The sequence below is a fragment of the Piliocolobus tephrosceles genome, chromosome 4 (genome assembly GCF_002776525.5).
Source record: "Piliocolobus tephrosceles isolate RC106 chromosome 4, ASM277652v3, whole genome shotgun sequence".
In the NCBI taxonomy this organism is placed as follows: domain Eukaryota; kingdom Metazoa; phylum Chordata; class Mammalia; order Primates; family Cercopithecidae; genus Piliocolobus; species Piliocolobus tephrosceles.
In genome coordinates, this window is record NC_045437.1 from 60,579,421 (window position 1) to 60,604,442 (window position 25,022).

A 25,022-nucleotide genomic window follows, 5' to 3' on the forward strand; every position below is an offset into this window, starting at 1 on the left:
ATGTACTCCATATTCGAATTTCCCCAATTATCCCAGTAATGTCTTCATCCCTAGCGTTTCTTTTCCCCCACGCCCAGGATCCAGTTAAGAATCCACATTACATTTAGCTAGTGTCTCTGCAGTCTGTTTCGGTTTAGACTCCTCCCTAACTTTTTCATTTTTTTTTTTTTTTGAGACGGAGTCTTGCTCTGTCGCCCGGGCTGGAGTGCAGTGGCCGGATCTCAGCTCACTGCAAGCTCTGCCTCCTGGGTTTACGCCATTCTCCTGCCTCAGCCTCCGGAGTAGCTGGGACTACAGGCACCCGCCACCTCACCCGGCTGGTTTTTTGTATTTTTAGTAGAGACGGGGTTTCACTGTGTTAGCCAGGATGGTCTCGATCTGCTGACCTCGTGATCCGCCCGTCTCGGCCTCCCAAAGTGCTGGGACTACAGGCTTGAGCCACCGCTACCGGCCTCATTTTTTATGATGTTAATATTTTTGAATAGTCCAAGCTAGTTGTGGCCAGTTGTAGAATGTCCCCAAATCTGAATATGTCTGTTTCCTCATAACTGGATTCAGGTTAAACAATTCAATAAGAATATTATAGGTTTAGTGTAGCGTATCTAAAATGCTGGAGAACAGAAGTGTTTATGATTTCAAATGTTTTTTCAGATTTTGAAATATTTGCATAAATATAATGAGATGCTTTCAGGATGGGACCCAAGTGTAAACATGAAATTCATACACACCTTATACACATAGCCTGAAGGTAATTTTATACAATATTTTAAATAATTTTTGTTCATGAAACAAAGTTTGAATCAGTTTTGATTATGATCAATCAAACGAGGTCAGGTGTGGAATTTTCCACCTGTGATGTCATGTTGGTCCTCTTTTGGATTTCAGAGCATTTTGAATCTTGGATTTTTGGTTTAGGGATGCTCAACCTCTATATATGATGGTGCTAAGCACTTCTCATGACAAACTATCACGAGGCACATCAGGTCAGTTTGTCTCATTACTGCTGACGTTAACTCTGCTCACTTGGTTAGTATATCATCAGTCAGATTTTTCTATTGTAAAAGTACCTTCTTTTCCCTTTGTAATTAAAAACTAACCTGCGGCATGATGCTTTGAGACTGTACCTCTTATATTGTATCCTCTAGCAAACTTTTAACCAAGATGTTTTAGCATCTATTTGATGACCTCTGTCTAAATCAATGATTACAATCATGGTTGAAAAAGTATGATTTTCTATGTTTCATTTTTCCCTGTATTAGGTGAAATTCTTCTGTAAAGAGGAGCTCCCCCTTTGAGTATATTTTGAATTATTACTCTTTAAGTTTAACATGTTATAATCTAATAGTCTAATCTAATAATCTAATAGTATCTGCCTTAAGAGTTGTGAGAATTAGGACAGAAAAACTCTTGACACATGCCTGGACTACACCAGGCATTTGACAAGTGCTCTTTATTATTTATAATGCTAATTATTATTTTATCCTATGCACCAGAAGTTAAAATGTTAATTTAATGTTGTTGTAGTCAAGCACAAATTAGTCGCCAAATCTTATCTTGCTTATGGGAGAAACCACAATGGGGCTACCTTGACCAAAGAATTTCCAGATGTTCTGTAGGCCTGTGGTTAAAAGATTTCTCTCTTTCTTGGAGATCTAAATGATACATCAAGACTGACCAAATGATTCACAGCTGCTTGTTTTCTGGTTATGCCTCTGCTTCCATCTCAAGACCCACAGCATGAATAGCTCCTTTGTTGGTCTCTGCTGCAGGCTCACAAGGTTCAGACATCTCCACCAACCTGACTCTTCTCTGTCTCTATGGAGGAAAGGAGGACGTTTATCTTGTCCAACGGGAGGCAGCTCCAGTTGCCGAGAAGCCATTACCTAAAGAAGGAGTCCCGGGGAAGTGGAGGCAGCAGCACTACACACTGAGCTCCTTGCTAATTTTTAAATTTCTCTCTCTCTGTCTCTTTTTTTTTTGGTCTTCTAGGGAGTCTGATATCCTTGGTGCTGAATTCACTCACTGCCAGTAAGTTAGTAAAGTCTTTAGGGAAGCACATTAAGTCTCTCAGTGAGCTAGAGGATATTTATGTATCCAAAAAACTGGATTTGAGTCCAAGAGTTAATATGTCTTGCCAAGTACATATAGCCACGAATGGCCCTAAACTCTGGGAGAAGAAACAACAATATTTAGCTTGAATTCATTACTGGACTTAGCAAATAAGCATTAGTAGAATTATTAGTTAAATACCACCTGCTTTCCCCGATACTACATATGTAGTTTTGTTTGGAAATATGAGGGAAGGGGTGTGTGTGTGTGTGTGTGTGTGTGTGTAGTGGGTCAGAAATGAAAGGTAGAAATGACTTTATTGAATAACCCCTCTGCACCTCCTCCTTCCCCATCCATTCCATGCCTATCTCTGTGCCCAGGGAACATGACTGCTATGAACTCCATCATCTAGGCTTCTTTCTCATGTGACTTCCAGTTGAGTTTGGCCATGGGAAGCTCCAGCAGCAGCTCACATGCTGGGAGGAGGAAAAGGTCGCTTGGCCCTGCTTCTCTGACAGTAACTGGGTTTCTCCAGGCTGTAGCTCTTACAGGCTTCTCCTCCACAGCTCCTGCACTCACTGGAGATAGACAAATATTCTTTCCATCTCCTTTGCCTTCAGCTATGAGTAGTAATGGTTTCCTGCATAACAGTCTCCAGGTGCCTCACCATCCCATTTTTATATCCCTGCCAACACTTTTGTAAATAATGTCTTTACAAGTCTCTTTCTTTGAGTCATGTGGGATGGCTTCTGTTTCCTGCCAGGACCCTGTTGCATCCTGATATACCTTCTATCGGTCAGGTTCTGTACTAAACAATTATTCACTTAGTCTTCTCCACCACTCTGGGTGGTGGATTATAGCCACCATGTTATAGCTGGGTAAACTGAAGGTCAGAAAAATTACATGACATGCCAAGTGTTAAAGCCCAACTTAGCATTTCTCTAATGCTACATATAGTGTTTCTGTAACCTGTGTAACACTTTCTTCAAAGATGGTCCAAGAAGTTTTTAATTTCATAGGTGAGGAGATTCCTAAAGGTATTTATACCACTTTGAGCAAACACCATAAAATCTAACACTAAAAGGCCTTGGAGAACCCTAGACCCTGTTATATTTTTATTTCCTGCGTTCCAATCACTTTATCTCAAAATCACAGGGAAAGGTCATCTGTTGGGAAAACCGATTATGTCAGTGAACCTGATTGGAGGAGATGCAGATCTCAGAGGAGTAATTTTCCTGGAGCTAGTAATTTGCAGTTGCCCTAGGAACTATAGAGAATGCAGTCAAATTTTGGTGGTCTGAACGATGTGCTGTTAACCTTAACCATGGTTCCCTCTATTAACAAGACCCTCCCCCATCTCCATAGCCACTGCCTTTTTTTTTTCCACTTCTTTTTTCCTGCTTTTTTCTCTTTCTCTATATCTTATGCCTACACTTCTGCCCTACCTCCTATCTTTCTTTCTACCACCACTGTAGAATTTCTCTGCATCAGCTCCCAGTGAGTGAGTGTGCTGTTGTTTAATGGAAATCAACATTAGAAGGGAATGGAAGGCCTATGGGTTGAGAGGCCCAATGAGACAGATAAAGCTATACCTGTCTTCTTTTCTCCTGAGCCCCTTCTCCCAGCTCCCACTTTCTCAATAATTTTTACAACTCTTTTGGCCCTTCACCCAGAATGAAGTACAACATGTAGTTTCAGTAACCTCTTTTTAAGTTACACAACTATAGTTAAGAAAACTTTTGGTTGAAAGTTACACAGCAGGCCAGGATGGGTAGGCTGGAGTGTGGTTTCCTGTGGCCTGAGTTCTGAAGGGACAAAAGCCAGGTGACAAAATGGAAATGGAACAGGGTGGGGACTTCTTCATGTCTTGAACTCTGAGCTGTCTTTCAGAGTGGGAAACCCATAGTATTATATATTAGTCCATTCTCATAATGCTAATAAAGACATACCCGAAACTCAGTAATTTATAAAGGAAAGAGGCTTAATTGACTAACAGTTCCACATGGCTGGGGAGGCCTCACAATCATGGCAAAAGGCAAAGGAGGAGCACAGTCACATCTTTCATGGTGACAGGCAAAGAGAGCATGTGTAGGGGAACTCCCCTTTATAAAAGCATCAGATCTCAGGAGACTTCTTCACTCTCCCGAGAACAGCATGGGAAAAACCCACCCCCATGATTCAAATACCTCCCACCGGGTCTCTCCCACAACACATGGGAGTTATGGGAACTACAATTCAAGATGAGATTAGGGTGGGGACACAGCCAAACCATATCAATGATCTTTTTCTAAACGTGGCCTGAGAACTACCTGCACCAGGCTCACCTGGTGCTTGTTAACAGTGCAGATTCCTGGGCTCCACAGAACCTACTGAAGTGGAATCCCTAGGAGAAATCAGCATTTTAAACAAGTTCTCAGTGGAGATACTTATGTACATCAAAATACAAGAACTACATTAGCTGAATCATTGGAGAAAGTAACTGAACTTCTCTGAGCCTCACTTCCTCCATCTGTAAAATGAGGGGGAAACCACTTTCATAGAGACATTATGAAAATTAAAGCATCATTTAGTCCTTTGTCTATAATATTTAACACTTAAGAAATGGTTTTTTAAATAAATAATTAAAACCAGTGATTCTTACATGGTGAAACTGAATAGAGTGGTGAATATTCACACTGCCTGGCATTTGGGGTTAGGAAAGACACAGACAACAGAAGAAAGATTTTTTTAAAAGCATAACCAGTTGGGCAATCCGGACCACAATGAGCTTGGTCAAGCCTGCTTCAGGAGGGAAATTGGAAGTGTCATATATTGCTATTTTTTGTTTCATACAATCTTGTAGCCAGAAAAATCAGTAAGTTATCATGGTTCCCACAAGTTTCTGTGTTTTGTTTTGTGTCATACCTGCTTTTTTTCTACTTTTCTTCCTCTCTTTTCTTTTAAATTGTAAATTCTGTCTGAAGACCCCCCCTCCAAAAAAAAGGAAAGAAAAGAAAAAGAAAAAAATGGGGGCATTATTTAGGTAGAGAAAACAGTTTTATATACTTCTAAGGGAGAATCTAGTAATATATGAGTGTATAAAAAGCACTGTGAATTTTCATTGCATTTGCTGGTATAAAAGTTCTTTAGTGACATGCTATAAGAACAGAAGGCCTTCCATTTTAATATACACCCTGCTGAGAAACTTGCAGCTGATTTATGACCTCTCAAACCTGAGGCTTCGCATTCTGCATTTATACTTGGGAGAAATCATGGTTTCAGGAAAGGAGAAAGAGGATTTTTCTTCCCCTAATAATTAAATTCCAATTCTACATCAAGGTGATCTCCAAGATAAAATAAGAACACAGACAATAAAATGACAAAATAGAAATGTATAATCAGGACCATAGAAATTTAATTGAAGTAGAATATTATGAGCATAGAACTAGAAAAATGCAAATTCATCACCAATGATTCCTCCACCTGAATAATCACCAGAAATACACAGATGCTTTTAAAATGTAGATTCTTGGGCCTCATCCCAGACTTAGTGAGTCTTTCCAGAGACAAGGTCCAGAAATCAGACTTTTAACAGCTCCTCATGCTGGGACTATAAACTATATGTATGTGTGCTTGGGTATATGTGTGTGTACATTTACTTATTCTGTACTCTGATGAAGCAAAAAAATGGCAAAATGAAGTCTGTAACACTTATAAATAGGAATTCTTTTATTTTATTTTTGAGCTGGAGTGCAGTGGCACGATCTTGGCTCACTGTAACCTCTGCTTCCTGGGTTCCAGCGATTCTCCTGTCTCAGCCTCCTGACTAACGTGTGCCACCATGCCCAGCTAATTTTTGTATTTTTTGTAGAGATGGGGTTTCACCATGTTGGCAAGGATAGTCGCGATCTCTTGACCTCGAGATCTGCCCGCCTGGGCCTCCCAGAGTGCTGGGATTACAGGCATGAGCCACTGTGCCTGGCCAGGGATTCTTAAAGTAGGAAACATAAGAGAAGCTTTTCCTCCGAGTGAATTCTGAAGAAAATTTCTCTTTTGGTATTGTATCCACAGGCTGTAGAGTTCAGCAAAGCCCTTAGGGCCCACTGAGAGGTTTGAGGCTGTGTGTCCCTTCTCTGCAGAGTGAACCAAATATTTTTCTGTTTGGGCTGCTGACTCCCCTCCATTGGTGACAGGGTTCTCCCTCAGGTACAAGCAATAAGAATGTGCATTGGACATAGAGAATTTTAGAACAATAATAAAACATTCTAAATATTTTTCTATTATTGCCATGTGCTAGCAAACATGAGAAACAAAACAATGTCAATGATAAAATACTCCTGCCCTCAAAAAATCTTTTGTCAGTGTGAATTCTAACAATCACTGTTGAGTTTTAATAGCATTATATACATATACACACATATACACACGTATGTACATGTACTTAATAGTGCAGTGCTTATACACACAGAATCAGAACTTGAATTCCTTCAATGTGTCATCCTATATAGAGTTAACTTATGCTATAATTTAAATACAGTGTCTTCTTGGAGTTTTTGTGCTTTAATTTAAAAATATTGAAATAGAACATGAACTACAAATTGTAAAATCCTTGTTTAGTAAATGTAAATTTTAGTTCACACATAAAATATTTTGTGGAATTTGAAGATATACATAAATATTAAGGTTTATTTTTCATTTTCAATTGTTTAAAAACTAACAATTCAAGAAAACAGGTTATTTAGTGTACAATTTAGTGGCTACTAAAATTGTTTCAGTTGAAGACATTTTACTTATTACTATTTATCTCTACTGATATGATTATATATAAACATATATAATAATTATATATAATTCTATTATTGCCATGTGCTAGCAAACATGAGAAACAAAACAATGTCAATGATAAAATAGTCCTGTCCTCAAAAAATCTTTTCTTAGTGTAAATTCCAACAATTACTAAGAATTAATTACATATATAATGATTATGTAAATCTTTTACTGAACTTTGTGTGTGTGTATATACACAAGGTTTTATACATATATACACACACACAAAGTTCAGTGAAAGTAGATTTTTCCTGTGTTTATTTCAGGCTATTATTATTCATTCCACATCATAATTATTAATGAAAATAGTTTGGTCATCTATAGGAAGGGTTGTTGGGAAACATTCTGCTGTGGTGTCAAATCTAGTAAGTATGCTGTCGCTCCCCTTCATCTCCTCCCTCCCTCACCAAAACCAATGTTTCCATGCGGGGTTCACAGCTTCTGCCTCTGGTTCTAATTTCCACTGCACTGTAATAGTCCCTTGCATTTGTATCTGTTACTCTCCTCTCTTTTGTTTCCACTTTCCCTTTTCCTTTGTAAAATTTCTTGCTTTTTTCTGTGCACTTGGTTCCTTCTTCAGATGCTTGGTTTGGACCACGTCTGCTAGCTGTGAGAATCCCCTTTATTTCTGCTTGAAATACTACATGAGGAAAAGGTTTTGCCCCCATAGCTGCAGGGCTGTTATTGTTAGGTGCCTGGAAGCTGCTCCCTTCACCTTTTCCCTAGTTCCTGGAAGTATTCCAGAGATAGAAGTCACCAGGTTTATAAATTTCCAAAGTAAACACTAACACAATTTTACCCATAATGCTGAATTATTATAATAAGCTCTGGTGGTGAATTTAACGAACATAAAATGGAGATGGCTTGATATGTAAAGAAACAAACATTCCCATTATCACCTAATTTCCTCATATATTACTTTGAAAACTGTACAATGACACCATCTCACACTTATTTGTATAGTACTTGCTACTTCATTTGCATTATTTCCTTTGTCATTTACAACAATCTTATTATCAGTCATCGTTATTACTGGCCAATATCATCTCCATTTTAGAAATAGGTAAACCACTTAAATGACTCGCCTACAGTTACGTGGAAGGCCAGTGCCAGAAAGAAATATTTTCTCAACATCAAAATGCTTCTAAATATCATAAATTCTCACATTTTAGAGTTTCATGAAAATACTGGAATGCTCATGTGAGGAAATAATTGCTAAAGTTTGGGAGGCTCTCACTTTAAAAGATATCATTATACCTGATGGTAGAGACCTGCTGAATCTGAATGATACTGTCTCTTTTATTATAAACAGAATCTTTATTTATGAAACCAAACATTTTTATTTCAGCACCAAATAGATTAAGCAGCTTCTTAGATTCGTAATAATGGAGGGGGTCCTGGAGGACATGAATTATGTTTCAACAAAATTAAATTTATTTTATATCTCCTCTTAACCAGCCAATCCTCCAAGACTCATCCCTAATCACACCTTCTTGAAAATCCCCTTATATCCCCAGATGACTGAGATCTGTTTCTCTCTGCACCTGTAGAGACTGCATTGGGGATTCCTTACTTTGTCCAGCCCAACATCTAACTCTTCATGTTGTAATGGAGCCCTGATTTCTCCTGTGTATTCATCCTTCTGCCATTGTGAGTCCCAGGTGGTTTGAGCACACCAACTCTCTCTTGATTCCTGGGATGAGCCTATGGTAAAGGCCTAGTCAAGGACATTCCCTTGGCTACAGAACCTAGTTTAGGCCTGGGTCCAATGAGCCTCAATCACAAGACTTTTTGTGAGACTGCTGTAAGAAAGAAAATGACTTTGGTGATCTAAGAACTGGAGGGACAGAAATTGAGATTTGTGGAAGCTGCCATGGGTAAAGGGCATGACTGAGAGCAAGCTTTTTCTTCCTATATATTTTTTTTTAAATGTCAAAAATTATATATAGCCAGACTTATTACTCATAACTTTGATCTCAGTTCTGAAATCAAAATACAGCCAAATTTGAGGCAGAGCAGGACCAGACAGAGGGAGAAAGGAGGAACAGGAGAATGGAAGGAGGAAGTTGATCCAGAGAGACAGACCTGTGCTGTCACCACAGGCCTTCTGGATTTATTTATGCCTGATGCTAGATCACCTCTGGACTCTTCAGTTATGTGGGTCAATGGCTTCTTGATTTTTTTTCCTTCAGGAAAATTGAATTGGGTTTTTATCAAATAATTATAATAGAAATGATCACATAGATCATTTCTATTATATGATATCATTATATAGATATCTCTATAGAGATATCATTTTTTTTTTCTCTTAGGCCATGTACCATTCTTTGCCATGTAGAGTGTTAACCTGTGAAAAAGTGCAATCCTCTTGCAACAACGGGTAAGCAGAGAGTAGTCCTTCTTTGCTTTTTTCCCGCATAATATATTAGATTTGGTTTTTATTGTGGAGCACGCATATCAGGGCTAGTGGTCCTTGTTTCCCTGTGGAACCTGGCATTCCTTGGGGGTATAAATGCTCCACACTCACTTCATTATGGACAATAAGGCCCACATGTTCATTCTGATGTACAGCATTTAATTTGAGCATTGTCTTCCTTTGGCACTCAGGAGGGAGCTATTACAACATTTCTAATACTAATCGGGGTTTGAATTTGCTACTCTTTTGAAATCCCACAGATGCAAATATTTATGAATTTATGTAACAGCCATCTAGTAGTCAGGCATGCCTATTTTAATTTCAGAACTCAGATAAAAAATATGACTAACTTAGAATAATGAGTCTAGTTATAGTATTTGGCATTTAAAAACATCATATAGGAAGACGAGGGTCAGGTTTAAGGGAAAAGATATAAAGTCCTATTTTGGACATGTTGAGTTTGAGATGCCTATGGGATATTAAAGCAGAGATAGCTAAGTTAGCTGAATTAATGGGTCTAGACTTTAGGAGAGGCTGTTAAGGGGAAAATACTTATTTGGCTACATATTAGGATCAACTGGGGAGCTTTTAAAACCCATAACGTCCAGGCCACATCTCAGACCAATTTAATCAGAAGCTCTGGGAGTGGAGATTAGACGTAACTATTTTTTAAAGCTCTTCAGGTTGGTACAATGTGTAACCGACATCGAGAAATAATGCCCCGGTGTGTCTGGCTAATGTTTCAACTACTGGAAAATTCAGGCAACAAATCAAAACACTTCAGGATAGAATTATTGACTTAAGCTGTGGTTCCAATATTCCCAAGAAAATGGTTTTATTTGTATGTCCCTCTTCTCACTTATTCCTATCTTATAATTCTATGAAATTTTCCTAATAAAGAGGCTGCTTAAAAGTGGAAAGAACATAAACTTTCCCAGGTATATAGATCTGAGTTCAAATCCTGTCTCCTCCACTCGTTAACTGTGTGGCTCTGGCTGAGATACTTAACTTCCTTGAGCCCTAAAATTTTTTCTTATTTGTAAAAATGGGAATAATACTGACTTTCAGAAGACGATAGGTAAATGAGATACTTCCAATAAAACAGAAAACACAGGGCCAGCTATTTTGTAGCTGTTTAATATATTGATAATAACTATTGAAATAAGGTAGACAGTTCACATGTATAATGATAAGAGCAAATGTCTGTTATTCTGCAGATAATAGGCTTAAGGGTATCTGGTTTGGGATCTACAGTCATGCCTGAGTAGATATGCACACTATATCTCAAGCTTCTGTCATTCACTGTCAGGGTTTTATAATATTTTCACCTTGGTTAATGTTGTGAGAAGAACAGGTTCTAAATGAGGCAGCTGGTGCCCAAAGCAGAACAGCGGCGATAAGGCATAACCAAATAAGAGTGGTTCCATTTATTTTTTTCCCCACCAAGGCCTGGCTTAGCATCTAAATTTTGTTTTCCCAATTTTGTATTTATAATGCATTTTCCTTCTCTCATGCCTTTTAGTGACTATTTCTTTCCCCTAGCTGCATGCACTCAAGCACCTCCATTCCCAGATTCACGTGCCCATGTTCCTTAGCATAGACTCTTAAAGCTAGCCTCTATTTTTAAATCTCCTCACTCTTCCCTTCATCCCAGTGGCATCATCTGGTTTTGCAGATATTTCACAAAATCTTGACAGGCACTAAGCCATGGAAACCACTTAGGGAAGAAGGAATATGATATATTTACATACCATTATCCAAAATGTGAGATTTCTTAGCAAATATTGCTTATTTATGATAATACCCAAATGGAGCCACCTATTTAACCTTTCAATAAAACTGTGATTATACACAGACTTTACCAGTATTTACTTAGAAAAGAACATTATACACAAGTGAGAAAATGTCCTTCCTTTCTCTACCACCCACTGTTCAATTCTACACACCTTGTTAGTGCATTTGAAATGCATATTTTACTGAGAAGTGTGCCTAAAGCTTTCACCAAATCTGCCTTAAGGCGCATTAAGCAGGGTCCAGCAACATTTTCACAAACAGGAAATTATACACACATAAATGCATTTGTTTCTGATATAATCTGTCAGACAGGCAAAATTAAAACTGACTTTCTTTCCATTCATTTACATTAAAAAAATCCCAAAATAATAGAATTCAGCAGGTTCTCATTTGAGGGCAAGATGGAAATGGACCACATAGGACTTACCTGGCAGGAGTAGGGGGCAAGGTGGTGGCAGTGCAGCTGGGGCTTTCGGCCTACAGCACGTGCATTATACACAAAGCCATCTTTGGCTGTTTTTCAAGACAGAGGCAGGGGTGCTGCAGAAAGATATGGTGAACTCCTTATATGGAAAGAAGCCAGACTGAAGCAGCATGCAGAGAGAGCTGAATTAAGTGTGCAGATTAAATGAACAGCTTGCTTTATGTACATCAGTGAAGTTCAAAGCTTTCAGACCTACTGCTAATAGCAGGCTTGGTGAAGAAATAAACAGTGAACTGGTGACATGGGCCTGGCAGAAGGCAGGCAAGAACTGCACTTGCCCTCTGGCTCTCTGTTCCTCCAGCCTGCATTTCTGTGGTACAGTTTTCTCTGTATTTTGGGCTTTATCTACAGCACCTATTCTTGTGCAAAAAAGAAAAGGCTTGATATCTGTTTAGTCTAGAATCCCTAACCAACAACAGTGGAGGGAGGGGAGTGTTCCGCACTCAGGAAAAGGAGTTAGGACAACTGAGAATTTAATAGCACTGACTTGAACATCAGAACCTGAAGAATGAGGGTGCCGTTCCCGCTGACCTAGGCACAGAGCTCTCCACAGTCCTTAGATGCAAATGAGACCGTGCACACGAAAGAACACAAACATCACCTAGTGTCATTAGTGCTACTTTTACTGTGCTTATTATTCATGATATCTAAAGGTGATTCTAGTTCCAGCCCAGTGAGGCTGGCAGATATATCCCTCTAAGGTCTATATGTAGGGGAAATAGCCTTCTCCAAACTGTTACCTTCTCCGGTTCAAGGCAAAGAGCGTAAACTCTCCATAATTCTTCTTAAGTAATTAAAAACTTATTTTGCAAAATATATAGACAAAACACATTCTTCTAGAAAATGAGAAAATATACAAAAACATAAAGAAAAAAATTACCCGCAAGTCTACTCCCAAATTAATCCCTTGACATTTTTCTGTACATTCTTCTCAGGAGACTTCTTATGAGTCTCAATCCCCTAATAAAACTGGATTTTATTATAATTTATGAGGTAGTCATCGACAATGGCACTATAACTGAAATCTACAGAGAAAATTCTTACAGTTTGCATAGAGAGTATTTCTTTGCAGTGGAAATCGTAAGGAACTCCGTGGTCAGCCTCAGAAAGGAAGCCAGCCTAGTAGCAGCTCCACGCGGAAGTATTTTCAGCTCTGAGCTCCCGGGCTTCCCATGGGGCAGGTGTGGATCATCTGGGGACGTGTGGGGCTCAGATCTATTGCCCAATGTGTGCTGTTGTGGGACTGCCAGTAGTGACCACTCATTTCACCCTTAAGATATGAGAAGGAGTCTAGTTTCCCAGACATGGAATCTTGAAATGATGCACTGAACTTTCTGGCCCTGGTCGCCTTATCTCTGAGCCTTTTGGGCTTCATTTCCTTTCAACTGGCCGCGGATATCCTTAGGGAGCCCGATGTCTTTCAACTGCTGGATGCACCGGGCAGATGCGGCACATGTACTGCAGTAGAATCTTTCCTATGCGGCCGGGGGGGGGGGGGGGGGGGGGGGGGGGGGGTGAGGGGGCGTATAGAGGAAACTTAATTGTGCTCACTTCTTACACATAAGTAAATGCTTTTTTTTTTTTTTTGACAAACTGAGTCATGTTCTTTACTTCCTGGATTGGGTCTGTTCCCTTTTCCCCCCACTTTGCGGTGGAGCCAGCTGGGCTCAGTGTCTCAGGGAAGTCGTGCGGTCCGGAAGAAAAATAAAAATAACCTGCACGTTTTCCTGAACTTTGTTTTCCAAAGCTCAAACATTTGGGAGAATTTAGGGAATTCATGGAGATATACACAGAGCCCGGAAGAACCAGGAAGGGAGAAGAGCTGAGAAAAGCCATATTTTCCTGGGTTGTGCTGAAGGGGCGAGGAAGAGAGGCCAAGGAAAGGGAGTGGGAGGGAACGGTGCACTCCTCCTCTCTGTCTAGAGTCGCCTGTCCCACCACGGGCAGCCTCATCAAGATTGCACCTGTAAGTGTGCCACTGGGGAAAAGGATGATGGACCAGCCAGCTGCCTCCAATGCATCCCTAAACGCTGGACTCTAGAGCTATAGCCAAATTTGAAGGTAGGGGTGGTGGAGTTTCAAAACTCCAGGAAGGGATGAGGTTCAGGTCTGGGAGAGTGACTCAGAGTGAGAAACTGGCTTAATGAACAATGAAACTGTGTTTGCTGCTCTCCTGAGTTGTGGATTAATATCATACTTGTATTACTTTCCTATTGCTGCTGTTCCAAATAACAATAAAGACTTGAAATGTTGCAAGTCTATCATCTTACAGTTTTGTAGGTCAAAAGTCTGACAGAAGCTTCACTGGGCAAAAATCAATGTGTTCTCGGCCAAGTTCCTTTCTGGAGGCTCTAGGAGAAAATCTGTTTCTTTGTAATTTCCAGCATCTAGAGACTTCACACATTTCTTACCTCTGGGTTCCCTTCTATCTTCAAAGCCAGCAATGGCTGGCTTCCTCATATTGCAGCACTTTGAAACTGACTATTCTACATCATTCCCCGCACCCCCCTTCATGGACCCTTGTGATCATATGAGGTCTACCTGAATAATCCAGTGATTATTCAAAATAATAATCTATTTTGAAGTCAGTTGATTAGCAATCGTAATTCCGTCTGCAACGTTAATTCCCGTTGTCAAATAACATAACACATTCACAGGTCCTAGAGATTAGGATGTGAACACCTTGTGGGGAGGCATTATTTTGCCTACCACAAACCCAATTATGCACTGGACCAACAGCATCAGCATCACTTGGGAGCTTGTTAGAAATGCAAGTTCTCTAGCCTCCTCTCATACCTACTGAATCAACATCTTCACTGAACAAGATCCGTAGGTGATTGATTCCTATGCACTGATTCAGAATATTCCAAATAGTAGAAGCTTGAATATTTGTACAGCAGTAATATGCAAAGAAGCAGAGCAAATTTTTACCGAAAGAAAAATAGGCTCAGAGAGGTTAAATAATTTAGCAAAGTCACTTAGTGCAGGGGTTGCCAATCTGTCCTGCACATTAGATCTTGAGGAGCTTTAAGAACTCCCAAGGGTCAGGATGCATCCCAGACCAATGCAGTCAGATTCTATAGGGGTGGGACACCAACATCAGTTGCTTTTAAAATGCCCTAGATGTTTCTAATGTGCAGATAATTTTGAAAGTATGGGTTTTAGAAGACTTCAATGGTGAAGAGAACCTAAATCCTAGGTTTTCAGAATGACCAATTGTCTGGGTTTGCCCAGGAATGTTCTGGTTTTAAAACTGTAAAATGCTGTGTCTTAGAAATTCCCCCCAGTCCTGTGCAAACTGGGACAGTTAGGCACCCTTGATTCCAGGTGTAAAATCTAGCCAACCACAACTGCTGCATGATGCTGAGTTTAGCTTTTCACCCTTACCTTCTCCACTGCTTTCCTGTAGTATACAGACCAGACACATGGATAAGCCATAAGGAGACAATGCCTTGACTGTGTGGGTAAGACAGATAACCCCATGTTCTCCTTTAGAATTGAGGTCTGCTCTTAGATCTGCATCTCACACAGCCTATGGAAGTATGCTAATGATCCCAAAAAGCTCATTGATTCTTTTCAAGCAGATATGAGGTCATGGGAAGAAGGGCAAAGGTAGATGATTTCTCTTTCCTTACACTTACCCTTTAGTCTTTTTGACTCCTCCCTCCCTTCCAGCATTCCCTACTTAGGAAACATATTTGGTAATAAGAGCAAGATCATTTATTGGTTATTAATTGGCTTGTAACACGTTTTTTTCTTTAATGTAAAAGCAGCAATACATGTAAACCGAGTGATACGGTTTGGCTGTGTTCCCAAATCTCATCTTGATTTGTAGCTTCCATAATTTCCACATGTCATAGGAGGGACCCAGTAGGAGGTAATTCAATCATGGGCGTGGACCTTTCCCATGTTGTTCTCATGATAATGAATAAGTCTCACAAGATCTGATGGTTTTATAAAGGGGAGTTCTGCCTTTGTTCCTCATTCGCCTTCCGCCATGATTGTGAGGCCTTCCCAGTCATGTGGAACCATGAGTCAATTAAACCTCTTTCCTTTATAAATTACCCAGTCTCGGATAGGTATTAGCAGCATGAGAACAGACTAATACACCCAGGGTCTCCAAAATGAAAATGTGGGGGACTATTTATGATATACCTCACTTTTCAATGGGTGAGGCTTTCTGACCCATTTATTTTAAAGCTATGTTTTCAAACAGGAGAGGGGAAGGTGGGCCTTCAACCAATTAAGAATATCACCCTGGATTCTATGCATCCTTCATCCCTTATCTCGGGATGAGAACCAGGCACAATATTCCAGGGTTGCTAATAAAAGTGCCTTCCCATATGCTCACCCACAGACTCCTTACTCACAACAGAATATAGTTACCATTTCAACTTCTGGGTCTCCCAACGGACTTTTACATGGTTATAGGGGCATGAAAATGCTTGTTTACCATGAAAGGACTTAAGTCAGCCAACATTGAAGTCAAAAACAATAACTTCTCAAGGTTTCTGGTTTGCTCAGGAAATCTTAAAAACAATGGTTTTGGTGGATAAAGGGGAAGGAAAGAAAAAGGGAGAATTTTTGATGTTTAATATCTCAGTGCATTGTCAGGTTACGACTGGCCACATGCCCAAAATTGCCTGTAGGATAAGTACTTTCATGGGATCCAAGCTTATTAGTGCATTTACTTTAAAAGTATTTGGTCCAGAGCAAGTACTATATGGAAAATACTTGGTCTTTGCTCCCTCAGTACTTTGTGAGACAACTACTTAAAATACAAATAATGGTTTTCTGTGTCATGTCCCCTTCAGCAGAAACACAAATTACTTACCTAGAATATATCCTAATAAAAGATTATAATTCTTTGGAAGAAAATACAAATCTATTTTTGGTTTACCAGGTACAGAGGAAAAGCTTTCTGTTCTAAATGATACACACCTGTTGTCTTTATTCCTGCACTTCAGATATTCATTATTTTGAATGATTGAAATGTCAATTTAAATTTTCTCACCATACATGAATAGGAAAACAAAACTTTTACTCAGCTGAGCTTGATATCTTTTAGCCTTTAATCTGAAAAAATGTCCCATGATGAGTATCTCATAGGGCATTTTCTGTATGATTAAGGGGCATTTGTGCTTTATAAATGTAAATTTATGTGTGTTGAGCTCTCACTACATTAACTCCTAGCAAAGGGAGGATGGAATAAGGTTAGGAAAACACATTCAGACCTGCCAGTACTACATTAATGACAAAAACATATCTGAAGTGAAAAGGAAGAGTTATGAAAATGCAGTGTTACAGATCTGCATTCCACATCTCTTGGAAATCAAAAGGGGTTATATGGTAGTCTCCTACCAGGAAAGAATAAAAGCAATTTTAAAAAATAACATTTATGGGACATAGTACAATCAAAGGTTGTAAAAATGAAAAGCCTTCATATTTTAAACTTGAAAGGTAAATGTGGTCCTAGAACCTGGCTCTTGAGAAAGTATTGTTATCCTATCTTTTTTTCAGGTGGCAAAGGCTGTTAAGTGCTTTCTGGGTATAAAGCTAATATTCCTAGTGAAGTGCTGACTGATTCATACCTTTGCATGACTTATGTTCCAACAATCCTGTAGAATTCTCAAATACAATGTACTTTAGAAATGCAAAGTTTTAAACACTATTATCATTGAAATGATTTCTGAGCAGAAAAAATGCTTAATGTTCATGTTTGGGCTGATTTAGAAAAAAGTAACTCATTAGCAGTCACTAAAAAGGAATCCTGTGCATTATGTTTAAGTATAGGAATAAATATTTAACATTTACTATCAAAGATTAGTAATTATATATATATGTGTGTATATATATATAGGTGGGCAAATGAGTATTCACCTTTGGAGATGCTACTTAAATACCGTGTACAAGGTGTTAAAGCATGCGATGAGAAGTTCTGGAGGACAACCTAAGAGAAAAGATTTGGTTTAAGGCTCATAGAGGAAGTGTGGGGAAAGGGGGGCATGTAGATTTTTGATGGGAGTTTAAGGCATCATACCATGTCATGTAACATACAAGCATGTAGAGAGAGAAGGCTCACTTATGTCAAGGATGCTTTCTCTTCCAAGCCTCCCCTGTTTAACCTGTTGAAGTTTGAACCTTTAGTATACCAGTAGACAAGTGCCAATGTATTCCACTTCCCATTCATTCATTCATTCTCTCTCCAAAGCTTTATTGACCTTACATCTTTTAGTCATGGGGATAAGGGGTAAAAGAGGATGCAAGTATACCTAAAACACAGTTTTACTCAGGAAGCTTTCAGGCTGGAGCAGTTGATAAGATGTGCATTCAAAAGATAGTGAAAAGTATTACAAAAATGTTTAAAAATTAAAATGTGGTAGAGATTCAGTAGAAGGGAGAATCAAAAAAATTTATGTAGGATATAAAATCTAAGCTTGACTTTGAAAAATGAGTAAAATGAGACATTCAGAGATGAAAGTCAGGGACTGGGGTAGTGGAGAGGGAGGAGGAAGTTGGAAGAGTACATTCTGGTTTGGTCCAGGGTGGGCTGGAGAACTAGAGTGAAGCCCAGTAGCCCGGATAAATAGAGATAAGAGATACGGTGTAGGTTGAGCCCAGATTATAGGGAGGTCTATATGCTAAGTGTTTAAACCTAATTGTATAGGTACTAGGGAGCCACCGGTAGATTCTGAGAAGGTTGATGACATGAAACATAAACAAAAGAGTAATTTAAGATTAACACAGAGTTTTCATCCCAACCCTACTTTTTTTTTCAATGAAGAATTAAGCCTTAATGCTTTCAAAGTATATATTTTACATAATAAATTAACTTGTTCCCTGTGTATCTAGAATGGTGCTACTGTAGTTAGGAACCATGCTTAGGAGAACTAAGAAAACAGTTATTTAAATCATATTCAAATCATAAGCAGTTACTTAAATCATATCCTTTCTGGTTAAGAAAGGAAATGCTTAGAAATACAGAAGCCAAATTAGAAGACTTTTACAAGTTGAAATAAAAGAAACTAAAGTAATAGTAGGGAAAGACATATATAAGTATTAATTTTAACCAATCATATCTACCTAGCAGCAGACCATTCTCTCACCCAAAGGGTTATATTCGAACATGAAATCCTAGAGGGCCATACAATGTGGCGTCAGGTGTGACAATGATGAGCAGCTATGAGGATTTTTGCTGGAGGTCTTAACACTTTTTTTATTTGACTGATTTCTCATTCATTCATTCATTCATTCATTTTTAGAAGGGTTTCTTCTTGCCTTGAGAAATGATGCAGTTCTAGTTACTATTCAGAGATAGGGCTAGAGTCCAATTCAGGTAAAACAAAACACATTTGGAATCCTAGAGAGAAGCAAAGAGGATCTGAATGAAATTATAGCTGGTACATAGTTACAGACTACAAGATAGGTGATTAATAATAAAATATTAAATATATCATAGTAGTCACAATTTCTTTACAATGGAGAAAGAGACTGTGACTACCATGATATATTTAATATTTTATTATAGCCCCACCATTAAGGAGGAAGCCATACTTCCTTCAAAGGAGGGTTTGAAAACCTCCACCTAAGATCTCAGGATATTCCAGAACACTGATTATACCAGCAACAAGTTGGCTCAAAGGGTCATGAAACAGATATAGGCTCATTCTGTCTAGGGAGACAGAGTGGCAGCATCACACAGCCACAGTCTGTATTTTGCTGAATGCATTGGAAGCACCCAGTTCATAAAGGTAATACCTGGAGTAAGTGCATAAGCAAACAACAAAACTTAGGTACTAAGGTCCCTGGAGTAAGAAACAAGATATCTAGACTTAGATGATTTGGGGACAGAGACTGCATGTAAGTTACAAAGAAGGATCCAGACCAGACCAATATTTTTCCTTAGAAAGGATAACCGGAAGAGATATTGGTACCCAAGGAGTGCTTTTAATAATTTGTTATACTTAAATACATAAACTGTTAAGTCCCAGGCCACTCCTATTATTTTTCACATTGTGAGGCACAGTGCTTTGATTTTCAGGAAACCAAATTTGGAAGCTCCGTAAAAATTGTTCACTCTAAAAATTCATTCTCCCTCCAGGAGAGGGGATGTCTCATTTAATTGGAGCTCATACCTCCACTTCTGCAGTCCCATCTTTTTGGAGTCTACAGGCCTTACCAATACAGGCCTTGCTATTTGACCACTGCTGCTATGCCACCCACAGTTTCCTACCAATAGCATCCCCACGACACTGCTTACCTCTTTTATTCCTCTGCCCTCCAATGCTTTTCAGCCTTAGACCAGTAGGAAATACTGTTCTGATGTTCATGACCATCATGAAGATGGGGTCCCTGCACCCAAAGCTTTTGGGCCCAACGGTCATAGTCCTTTCCATTTTCCCACAGCATCTCCCTTCCTCTGTGCAAAGTGCTCCCAGGTGAGCCTCTTTAGATATTTGATCCTAACTGTGAGTTAGGCTCAAGCTTTTGTCCACATTGCTTGCTGGCACTATATAGCTCAAGAAATGTGGCTAAGTACCTTTTTTAGTGTTTTTTTCCCAAACATTTTATAACCCTTCAATTCTCCCAAACACACTGTATAATTAGGAAGCTGGATAGCCTAGTACACAAAGACCATCTACCAGTGATTCAGTTCTGGCTCCTCTAAATACCCCTTTAAAATCTTATATTGTAAAGACTGGGCAGAGTGGTTCATGTCTCTAATCCTAGCAGTTTGGGAGGCCAAGATGGGAGGATCTCCGGAAGCCAGGAGTTCAAAACCAGCCTGAGCAGTATGGTAAGACCCCCATCTCCACAACAAAATTTAAAAAAATAAGCTGAGTGTTGTGGTGAGTGCCTGCAGTCCTAGCTACTTGGGAGACTGTGACAGGAGGATCCCTTGAACCCAAGAGTGTGAAGTTATAGTGAGCCATGATTGTGCCACTGCACTCTTACCTGGGCAAGAGTGAGCCACTGTCTGAAAAAAAATCATATTGCAACCATCTATAATGGGTTCATTCTTGACAAATCTACAAGTTCCTTTTTTGGAATTGTTACAGAGTGCCTTCCAAGTTATAGCAATACTAGAGCTGATGGTCAAGAGAGTCAGGGGTCAAAAGTCAGAGTGACAACTTGGATGGGGTCAGTTTGTTGCTGTGATTCTGTCTTGTTGGCACTAGACTGGACTCTTCTTTTTGAGGCTGACGTTATGAGTGTTCAGCTCTGGGCTGCCTGTAGTTGAAGAGGTTTCTTTAATAAGAGTAACACGAGATCTTACGATAAGTGAGTTAGCAGAGACAGAATGAACGTGGCTTACTAAGTGATTGTTGATGGGATATATAAGCTGTCAAAGATTACTTTGTGTTTTTAATCCTGTCCCACTGGGAGAATGATGCTATTATTAATTGAGCAAGGAAAGAGAGAAGTTGCAGTAGGCTCAGAAGTGAGGGTGATTCAGTTTTTGACATGCTGGATTAGAGATTCTTGTGGGTCATCTGAGTGGAAATGGCAAAAGTCAGTGAGATACAGTGCACTTGGAAGATGAGTCTAAACTTAAGACATATATGTGAAAGTCATTTACATAGGCATCATAGATGAGGCCATGGCATAAATAATTTCAATTCACTACCTTCACACTCTATTTGGGTATGAGAGAGAAGCTGGTAAGCAAAATAGTATTCCTGGCGTATCTCATTCAATGATGGGCTCATTCCTAATGCTTCATGATAAGTAGGACAAGAAAAGGAAGCCTGAAATTACTAGGCAGTGCCAGAATCCATTCTATCCTTTATCCATTCTTTCAACTCATGCAGGACTGGATTAGTTGAGATTCACAGCTTTTCCCTGCCTTTGTAGGCATGACTCTACATAAGAGGAAGTGGAAGAAACAACCAGCTCCCAGATAACCAACAAAATGGTTACTCTCTTTTAGGAGGCTTTTAAGGATTTTAAGATTCACAATTTGTAAAACTGATTAGACCAAGAGGTTAAAATCCTAGAAAACCCTGCCTCTTGTTGAGATGTAGCTAAGGATTTATTATAAGATTCTATATAATCTTCAGAGAAAAATCTGCTAACTTGGCTAATGAAGAATGCTGCTTTTGATAATGTTTCCTCCTAAATCCAATGATATTTATAGCTAAAAACTCCTATAGCACAAATAATAAAACTCTGAAGTACAGAAAAATGATGGGATAAGTGTTTTTCCAAAAATAAAAATATGGCATTCTAATTTGCATTATAGTGATATGTGTATTCACCAAACATCAAACGAGCACCCACAATGCACAAGCTTTGAACAGGACTCAGGGATTACAAATCTGGTCAGTAGAAATGTATATAGAACATGATATTTCCTTTCAAGAAATTCTCAGTCTTATGAGAGATATAGACATATAAAATTATCTATAACTAAATGTGTCAAATTGTTATAGTGCTATATGAACTGTTATGGACATTAATCCTAAGGGATTTTGTAAAGCTTCTTAAAAAAAGTAATATTTGAGGTGGCTCTTGATGCTCAAAGAAGGTTTTTGAAGTGACCAAGGCAGGACTAGGCATTCTAGAACACAGAACACCCCGGCATACACATAGAGCTTTGCAAATTGTTTGAGGAAAGAAGGAAGTTTGGTGCATAGCACACAGTGAGTTGCAGGAGGGATTAAAGGAGAGAATTGAAGAGGCCAGAGCTGGCTTGGCCAAACTTGGACTTTCTCCTGGATGCAAGCAGTAGGAATCCACTGAAGAGAGGGAGGTTGGGTCAAAAGTGCCAGTGAGAAGTAACAAGGACAGGGATTGCAAAGAGAAGATGCTGAACTTTTCTGAGGTAGAACTACTAAGACCCAAACATTAAGTTGAAGTTATTCTCAGGTTTCTATTTTGGAAGACTCAGTAGCATGGCTAAGAATCCTAGTAGTGTCCAATATTCTTATTTCTTCTTTTCTTTCTGAGCATAGAGCTAAACTTAATTTCCCAAACTTTTGCAGTTAGTTGGGATTATGTATCTGAGTTTTGCTCAATAGAATGTGGGCAGAAGTTATATACACACTACTTCTGGCCCTATTCATTCTCTTTTCCCCATCTGCGCTAAACTTCCGGGTAAGGTGTTGACAATGGCCACCTCACAGGATGGAAGGAGTTTGACCCTAAAATGTGTATAGAGCAGAATGTCCCCAACCCCTGTGGGACTGCAATGGATGGTGATATCCAGTGGAGTGGGAGCAAGCAGTCAGGTTGTATTGTGCTAAGCCATTAAGATTTGTGGTTTATCTGTTTAAGCAGCAAGGGTTACTACTGTGATCAATATTGCCAAGAAAAAAGGGAAGTGGTATAAATAAGATGGAAGATTAAGAAGAAAATAATAGGCTTAGTTTTACCTATGTTGAATTTGAGGTAAAAGCAGGGGCACCCAGTGGTCAAGAGATCATTAGAAAAAGGAGTTTGAAGCTTAACGAAGAGGCTAAGACTAGCTTTGTTGTAAGACCTTGGAATAGAGATATTCTTTGAAGTTTAAAAAGTAAAAGAACCACCCTTGATGCATAGGCTCAGATGAGAACATAAAGGTAGAACTCTGGGGGCAACACCAATATTTAAGGTGTAGAAAGAAGTTTCATCAAAAGAGTTTGGAAAAGTGTGGTATGTGGGGATGGGGGGAAGGAAAGGTGGGTAGAGGAGAAAGGGAAAGAAATCTTTTTATTAAAGTTAGTTTCTTCTTGCTATAAAGCTAGCATATTAGGCACTTTTCCATAAGCCTACTAGACATGATTCTCAAAAATCCAGTGAAATGAACACTTCTCAATTTATGATCTAGAAAATTAAGGCATGAGGAAGTTGTATGACATCCTTAAGCTTAGCATGTCTATTAAGCAGGTCAGCAGGGATTTGAATCTGGACCTATCTGCTCCAGGAAACTAGAAATGAGCTAAACAGTGGCTGAGGGAGTGAGTTCCTGCAGAGAGAACCAGGAAGGAATCTGATATGTCTGGTGAGAGGTAGGGTGAGCCGAAGAAAAGTGTGGTAGATTCACAGCCAGGGAGTGATGGGCCAAAAGGTCAGTATGTGACTGAAGATGCAAGTTTGTGAGACAGGCAACAGGAACTCAAAAAGAAAACAGAATGTGAGCAACAGAATGTCAAAACCTAGAGTTGCCTGCAGGAGTGTAAGGCTAAGAATTGGGGAATGATGAGTAACATTTACCATCAGCACATACACAGCATTTACAGAGCACCAGACCAAAGCCCGGAAGCTTCACCACTGCACTTAGCAATTCCTCTATGGAGATTTGAAAACGGGTAGTCTGCAGTTGCATATGACTCACAGACAGGTTCTGTTTGGTCTATAGGTTTTTTTAAAAAATTTAAGTTAGTTATCAACTTTTACAAATGGAGAAACTTCACATAAAGCTTCAGATTTCAGGATTCTTTTGAAAAATTCCAAAGCCTGGCTACCCCAATCCACTTTTTCACCTGGTACTCATCATGTGTAAGTGAGAAGCATTTACCACCTTACAGGGGGTCATCCCATCTCTATCCACCTTCACTCACTCCCATTACCTGTCAGCCTTTGTCAGATTTCAGTTTGCAAACCCTGCTTGAAGGAAATTAGAAAGGGAAACTCAAGCCTCTGTGGCTGTCATGATTTCACTAAACCTGCCAGGTGGGATCTTTTTATGTGGCGTTACTTTTTATAGGTCAAGACACAGTTGGGCTTGCTTTGGCCCTGAGGTTTCATAAGGGAGCCTCAGACACTGAAGAGAAGCCCCTGGGTTTGACATTTGGTACTTAGGTCATTTGTGATCTCAGCCAAGAGTATTTTCAGAAGAGCACTGGGGGCATGAACCAGATGGGACTAAGATGAGGACAGGAAGTACGGAGGCAATGAGTGAAACAGTCCTTTTGACAAATGTGGTGGCGAATGAGGATGCAATGGTGCACAGTAGTTCTCTCTGAGATGATTGCAATCACTTCCTAACCAGGGTTCCCGCTTCTTCCTCCACCCCACTCTGCTCAATTCATAACACAGAAGCTGGAGGGACCCTCTTCAATAGGTTAGAGCATGCCACTCCTCTACTCAAAACCATCCCACCAGCTTCCCAATCTCCCCAGAGCAAAAGCCAAAGTCCTTAGTCACAATGCTCCACAAGGCCCTCAAGATCTGGTCCCCTGACCTGTATCCTACTAAAGTTCCACCTCTCACTCGGCTCCAGCCACAGGGTCTCCTTTGCTTCTTGATTTGTGCTAAGGACCCTCTGCCCTGACACAGGACGTTTACATGGCTGTTTCCTCCACTTTGAATGCAGAGTCTTCACTTGGCTTCTTTACCTCCTTCATATCCTGGCTTGAATGTCACCTATATCTGGCTGCTTTATTTAAAGTAGCATCCCTGCTCCCTCCCTAGTAGACTCTGCCCCCATTCCCTGTTTGTATTTTTTCTAATAAACATCTATTTTAAATTCATTTATTTGTCTCCCTCATT

The 25,022-nt window shown here is 39.5% G+C and overlaps 1 protein-coding gene across 3 annotated transcripts in view; it reads right to left on the reverse strand.

Moving 5' to 3' along the window:
• The window catches only part of RAB3C (RAB3C, member RAS oncogene family), a 295,590-nt gene that overhangs the window by 71,010 nt on the left and 199,558 nt on the right, over positions 1–25,022 (reverse strand). The gene's annotated exons all lie outside the window — the stretch shown is intronic.